The sequence below is a fragment of the Hydra vulgaris genome, chromosome 08 (assembly GCF_038396675.1).
Source record: "Hydra vulgaris chromosome 08, alternate assembly HydraT2T_AEP".
Taxonomy (NCBI): domain Eukaryota; kingdom Metazoa; phylum Cnidaria; class Hydrozoa; order Anthoathecata; family Hydridae; genus Hydra; species Hydra vulgaris.
Genome location: NC_088927.1, coordinates 35,383,057 through 35,390,000, shown reverse-complemented (window position 1 = coordinate 35,390,000; position 6,944 = coordinate 35,383,057). Strand labels below are relative to the sequence as shown.

The window sequence follows — 6,944 nt, the reverse complement described above, 5'->3', positions numbered from 1 at the left end:
AACACTTTTTAATGAAGTAACAATCACTTCTAATGAAGTAACAAACACTTCTAATGAATTTTTATATTAAGTATTAATTAACTAATTTTTTTAATTTTATTTTTAAAACTGTATTTTGATAAATTTTAATCTGTTGAAACAAATTTAAAAAAAAAAAAAGTACAAATGTTAAAACAAAGAAAAAAATGGTTTTTTAATGCGTAATTATTTACTAGTTTATATTTACATAGATATTGATATTTTTAAATTAGTAAAAAAAAAGCTATAAATTAAACTAAGTGTGAGTGTTTTTTAAACAATCGTTTTTATTTTAAGGGTTTCCGATAATAATATATAAACATTATATATATATATATATATATATATATATATATATATATATATATATATATATATATACATATATATATATATATATATATATATATATATATATATATATATAAAGGGTGTTTTTTTTAGAGGTATAGAACTTTAAGTTGGCATTACTGTTCAAGATGGCGACCGATTTAACAGGTGACAAGTGATTTATTCTCAGTTTGGTTTGGCAATTCATCATGAATAGACTCACGCCTGAACAACGTTTGCAAATAGTTCAATTTTATTTTGAAAATAATGGTCTGTGCGGAATACGTATCGTGCTCTCCGTCCATTTTATCCTTGACAAAATCATCCATCAGAGCTGTTAATTCGATTAACCACGGAACGTTTTCGCACCACGTTTTTTCTTATTGATAACTTGCATCCCCAGAGACGCCGTACGGTGCGTACAGAAGAAGCTATTGCTACTGTAGAGCATAGCATTGCGGAAGACCCGAATGAGTCTATCTGCCATCGAGCACAGGAATTGGATCTGTGTCCATCCACTGTATGGAAAATTTTGCGGAAGGATCTTGGTATGCGTGCTTACAAAACGTTGTTCCCGATTTTCATATGCGAATTTTCTTTAGCGATGAAGCGCACTTCTGGTTGAATGGTTACGTCAACAAACAAAACTGTCGCATTTGAAGTGAAGATAATCCTCAAGTGTGTGTCAAAACACCGTTACATCCAGAAAAAATGACTGTTTGGTGCGCTTTATGGGCTGGTGGAATCATTGGTCCGTACTTCTTTAAAAATGATGATGGCCAGAACGTTACAGTCAATGGTGATAGGTATAGAGCCATGATTACAAACTTTTTCATTCCTGAATTGAACAACCATGATGTCCAGGAGCTGTGGTTTCAACAAGACGACACAACATGTCACACAGCTCGTGCCACAATCGATTTATTGAAAGACACGTTTGGTGACCGCCTAATTTCACGTTTTGGACCTGTGAATTGGCCTCCAAGATCTTGTGATTTAACACCGCTAGACTACTTTCTGTGGGACTATGTAAAGTCATTGGTCTATGCGGATAAGCCACAAACGCTTGACCATTTGGAAGACAACATTCGCCGTGTTATTGCCAATATACGGCCACAAATGCTGGAAAAAGTCATTGAAAATTGGACGTCCAGATTGGACTACATCCAAGCCAGTTGTGGCGGTCATATGCCAGAAATTATATTTAAAATGTAATGCCACAAGATTATCTTTCTAATAAAAAAAAATTCTTGTCAATCGAATAATCCATCGTTGTTTTATTGCAATTTAAAGTTCTATACCTCTAAAAAAAACACCCTTTATATACATATATATATATATATATACACATATATATATATATATATACACATATATATGTAAATAAATATATATATATATATATATATATATATATATATGTGTAAATATATATATATACATATACATATATGTAAATGTAAATAAATATATATATATATATACATATGTAAATATATATATATATACATATACATATATGTAAATGTAAATAAATAAATAAATAAATATATATATATATATATATATATATATATATATATATATATATATATATATATATATATATATATATATATTAGGGTGGTCCAGAATTACATAGTAAAAATTAAAAGTGTTCCTAACCACTCTCCACAAGGCCAACTTTGTTCTACTATATATAAGGAATAACCATGCGAAAAATTGGATCAATTTGAGCAATTTTAGGGGTCAATAGGATTTCAACATTTTGGGCAAGCACCTAATTTTACAGCATGTTCGTAGCAGAAATCACATTGTTGAGTGTTTATACATCATTTTTAACTTTGTTTTTCTGAACAGACCTTCTGGGACACTAAAAAGTAATTATTCTAGTTCTTTGTGCAATTTGCAAACAGCAAATCTTGCCATCAGCAAATAATTTTTAAAAATTGAAATTTTTTCAAACATATAGTATTTTTGAATTTTTATTCTGACTATAGAAGAAAAGCTTAAAAGGTTAGTAATTTGCATCAGCTGCTTTATGCACATATTACATAATTACAATTAAGGATATCAATATGGTTTGGAGCAAAGCAAGAATTCCAACTCAGAGGATTGATTCTAGTGAAAGAAAACTGAAGAAACTGTGTGGTGAATATCAACTGTTGAAGGTGAATAGGACAAAAGCATATAAAAGCTGTAGATTTAAAGAGCAAATGTTCAAAGACGACCTGATGGAACTTTTTGACTTGGCCACAAAGAATGCTTTGGACATCATGATGAACAATGAAGACAGACAATTCCTAATGAAACAGAGAGAAGATGTCACCAGTTCAAGCATGGCTGGAGTGGATCGCAATCTTGCAGAGAAAAAGACGAAGAAGTGAGCTCGTATAGAAGCTAATAAAAATCGAAGACTGAAAGAGACAGAAAAGTTGCAGCAAATAAATACATCTGGTCCTGCTTTGGATATCAGTTCTTCTTCTAAGTCTGAAGACAAGGACGACGCCGACGATGAAGACTTCAGAGTTCCATCATCACCATCTACTCAAACTCCTTCCTCAAAGCCTAAACGACTGAAAAGCGTGATAGCAAGTCCAGAAGTTGCAGGGGCTTTAGATAGAGTAAATCTTCCCGATTGTGGAGCTATGTATGATGTTGCATCAGTAGCAAAGGCTTTAGGCCAGCCTATTGACGACCTGACACTGTCTTGGAGCACCATCAGAAGGTCACAGATGGCTACCCGATAAAAAATAGCTGAGGCAAAAAAGAGTTCTTTTTCAACTGAATTTCCTCTTCTTCTCCATTGGGATGGGAAACTGCTTCCGAACATACCTGGTGCAAAAGAAACCGTCAATCAAATTGCTGTGATTGTCACTGAGAATGGTATCGAGAAGTTGTTTGCAGTCCCAAAAATTGTAGGAGGAACTGGGGAAGAACAGGCTGCTGCATGCTTAAAAGTACTAGATGACTGGAATCTATGAGAAAAAGTTCAAGGTCTGGTATTTAATACAACTTCCTCTAACACAGACATCCATCAAGGGGTATAAGCTTTTATTGAGGATGCCATTGGCCATAAACTTGTAAACATTGGATGCCATCATCCTGTCCTGGAAGTCGGTTTTTTTAAGAGGTTTCAGAAGAAATGGCCATACATCAGGCAAACAGAGTATTTGCCAGCTAGAGACAAAATTTTCAATGAGGATAGCGAAACTCTTCGGACACAGATGGTTGTCTACTACATCAAAGCTATAAGACATCATCAGCCTCAGGAGGATTACTTCGAGCTCCTTCGACTATGTCTTGTCTTCCTCGGTGGAAGCAGTTTTAAGATAGAGTTCCACTTCCAAGCTCCAGGAGCAGGGCATCATGCTTGATGGATATCGAAGGCCATCTATTTTCTAAAAATGGTGCTATTTGAAGGCCAGTTAGAATTGACTGCTAAAGAAAAGCGAGGTCTGAAGGAGCTGACACTCTTTGTTTCCCTCGTTTCTGGCACGAGGATCCACTGACTTCATATGCTCCCCTAAATGATGCATTGATGATTGGGCTTCTCAAGAAATATCCAAACCGTATCATTGCTAATGTGGCTTACACTGCATTTACTCGACATCTGTGGTTCTTCTCAGAACGCCTTGTGGGCTTAGCTTTTTTTGACAACTGAGTCCCTCTAGATGTTAAAAGAGCCATGATAGCCAACATCCAGCTTCCAAAAATTCAGTCAGCTCTGAAGGGAATAAGCACATGTGGCGCAGACTTTAATCATCTTGAAAAGTTTGTGACCCAAAGAACATTTAGTCTCTTCAAAGTACTTAGTATCACTGGAAAGGAGGAGGCCAAGAGTTCCCTGTTGAAAGATCCAGAATTTGAAAATCTACCAAAATTTGAAGGATCGAGTTGACAAGATGAAGGTTGTCAATGATAGCGCAGAGTGTAGCATTGCTCTTATCCAGAAATATAATGAAACCCTCACCAAAGACGAGGACCAAAAACAGTTTCTGCTTCATTTTGTCCAGCAACGTCGCCAGATTTACCCATCCTCCTCTAAGGCCGGCATGATCGCGATAGATGACATTTGATGAGGCATTACTTATATGTCATACTTTTGAAATTAGTATAATAACAATTTTTCATTTAAAATTTTAAATATTAAAATATGAAAATATCAAATGAAATTTTTACTCTTTTGACTGTATACATGAAAAGTTAAAACTTTTATTGACCCCTAAATATCATCCGATTTGCTTTAAATTTTTACAGAAATTATCTAATATTATATGAAACAAGATAAAAGCAAAGCCTTGTGGAGAACAGAAATTCCAAACTTCATTTTTTTGGACCACCCTAATATATATATATATATATACTTTGGTCAAAAAAGTTATGAGATTTTAATAGCTCAGAAATAGCAGCTAATCTTAAATAAGATCTCTCTTCTAAGACGTGCTCTTGTGTCATACTTCTCATTCCATTCTATAACATTCGTATTCCATTCTATATTCCTATTCTATAGCTCTGTAAATCTCTTATTCATTTTGTATGGAATACTGTTGTCATACTTGGGCTGGTACTTCTAATTATGCTCATTCTCTTTTAGATATAATATAAAAACACATTATAAATGTAGAAGAACCTACTCTAGCTTCCAAGTTTCAAGGAACTTCTGGGGTAACTCAAGGTTCTATCATTGGTCCTGTTTTGTTATCTATATTAATGATCATGCTCAAAAACATTTATAAACCTACACACTAAAAAAAGGTAGACATTTCTACCTTAAGGTAGGGTATATGACATACCCTGAGTAAGGGATGATTTATACCTTCTGAGGTAGAAAATTATATAAAAAATAATAATTTTTCATAAAATTTTCTACTTTAAAGATATAACCTTTTACCTTAAAAGGTAGAAAATTATACCTTACAAAGTAGAAAAAAATTATACCCTAAAATAGAAATTTCTACCTTTTTTTAGTGTGTAGCTTTTTACCTCAAACACAATACTTTAGAAGTCTTGTCTTCATGTTTTCCTCACTCATGCAGTTTACAGTTTTTAAAGTCTTCTTTCAACCATTTCCTTGTTATTTAACTTTTGTCTTTGCTTTCTGTTAACTACCAGCTTATATGATTGCAGTGATTAAAAGGAACTTTTTATTAAAAACATATATTTATTGTATAATTTTGTCTCAAAAATATAAGTGTTCCGATATTATATATAGAAAAAGCTTGGTTTATTTAACATATAACTATTTTCATAATAACAAATTAAATTTTTTTTAAAAAGCGATCAGTTAGAAAATCTGTAAATCAAACAAAAACCGAAGATTTTGCTTGCTCATCATCAGCAGCATCTCTCAAACCAGAATTTGACAAACTTAAAGTGGAAATACTAGGTTAAATTATGACATTGGACTCTGTGTAAAATATACTACACAAAATTCCTATTGACCTTAAGTACTGTTTGTGAACTGATCCTTACCAGCCTCATCTGTCTTTGATTTCAAAGGTGACATTTCTAAATACCTAGTATCCTCTATGGCTATCATATTCACCTATATAAAAAGGTGCTATGGGTATTTTGAGCTTTATTTCCACAACCAGTTTAAAGAGGAATTTAAAGTAAAATAAAAGAATTTAAATTACTAATCTTTTTACAAAGAATATACATTTTACTGAATGTGCCAAAAACCATACCAGCTCAGCATGGCATCGTGGGGCTCAGCAAGATGCTGAACACTTGGGATCAACAATCCAGCTGTAGGGATGTGATTAGCGCCCTTACCTCAGAAATTAGAGATCCGTGGTTCAACGCCACCTCTGGGCAAAAAAAAAATCTAATTAAAAATATTTTTTGTCAGCTAGATAATTAAGTTAAAATGAATTATTGAAAACAATAGAAAGAATCTGTATCCTATTATTTTTACAATTTTGCGGAACAAATTATTTATATTACGTGAGAAATATAATAAATAAGGAAATGTCCAACAATGTTATTAGTATAGAATTGATAGGAGACACAGGTGCTGAAAATGTTCATTATACATCACATGGAACGCAGAATAATTTATTCAACTTGTCTGAACATGCTCTGAGAGAAGATATTGTAAAAGCTACCAACAATGTTGGTAGCTATTGGATTCTTGGTCATAGTTGATGAAACAGCAGATATTTTAGGATCTTAACAGTTATCACTGAGAGTGCAGTTTATTAATACATCTAGAGAGAAGGCTATGAGTTGTGAGGAATTTCTTTGATTTTTACCAAATTTACTGCCAAAAAAAATTTTTGGTAGTAAATTTAGAGATATTTATTTTCATCTGAAAGAATTTTCATTGTATGCAAATAGAATTACACAACAAATGCACATAAGCTTCATCCAGCACATATTATTTCACAGTACTCAGCAATACTTAAACCAGTTAGTCAGGCACTTCAAGCTGATTAACTTAATCTTCAAGAATTCCAACTGCAAGTTCAAAAACTACTCAGCATAGTAAAAGTCCAGTAATCATTTCAGGGATATTTTAGTGAAAAAAGTACAACTCACACAAAATATAATATTGAACTGATTATTCTGAAAAAAAAGCATCAATGTATTTT

At 32.8% G+C, this 6,944-nt stretch overlaps 1 protein-coding gene across 1 annotated transcript in view; it reads right to left on the bottom strand.

Annotated features, from left to right (window-relative positions):
• LOC100215416 (kelch-like protein diablo) overlaps positions 1-6,944 on the bottom strand; it is a 40,699-nt gene that overhangs the window by 12,187 nt on the left and 21,568 nt on the right. The gene's annotated exons all lie outside the window — the stretch shown is intronic.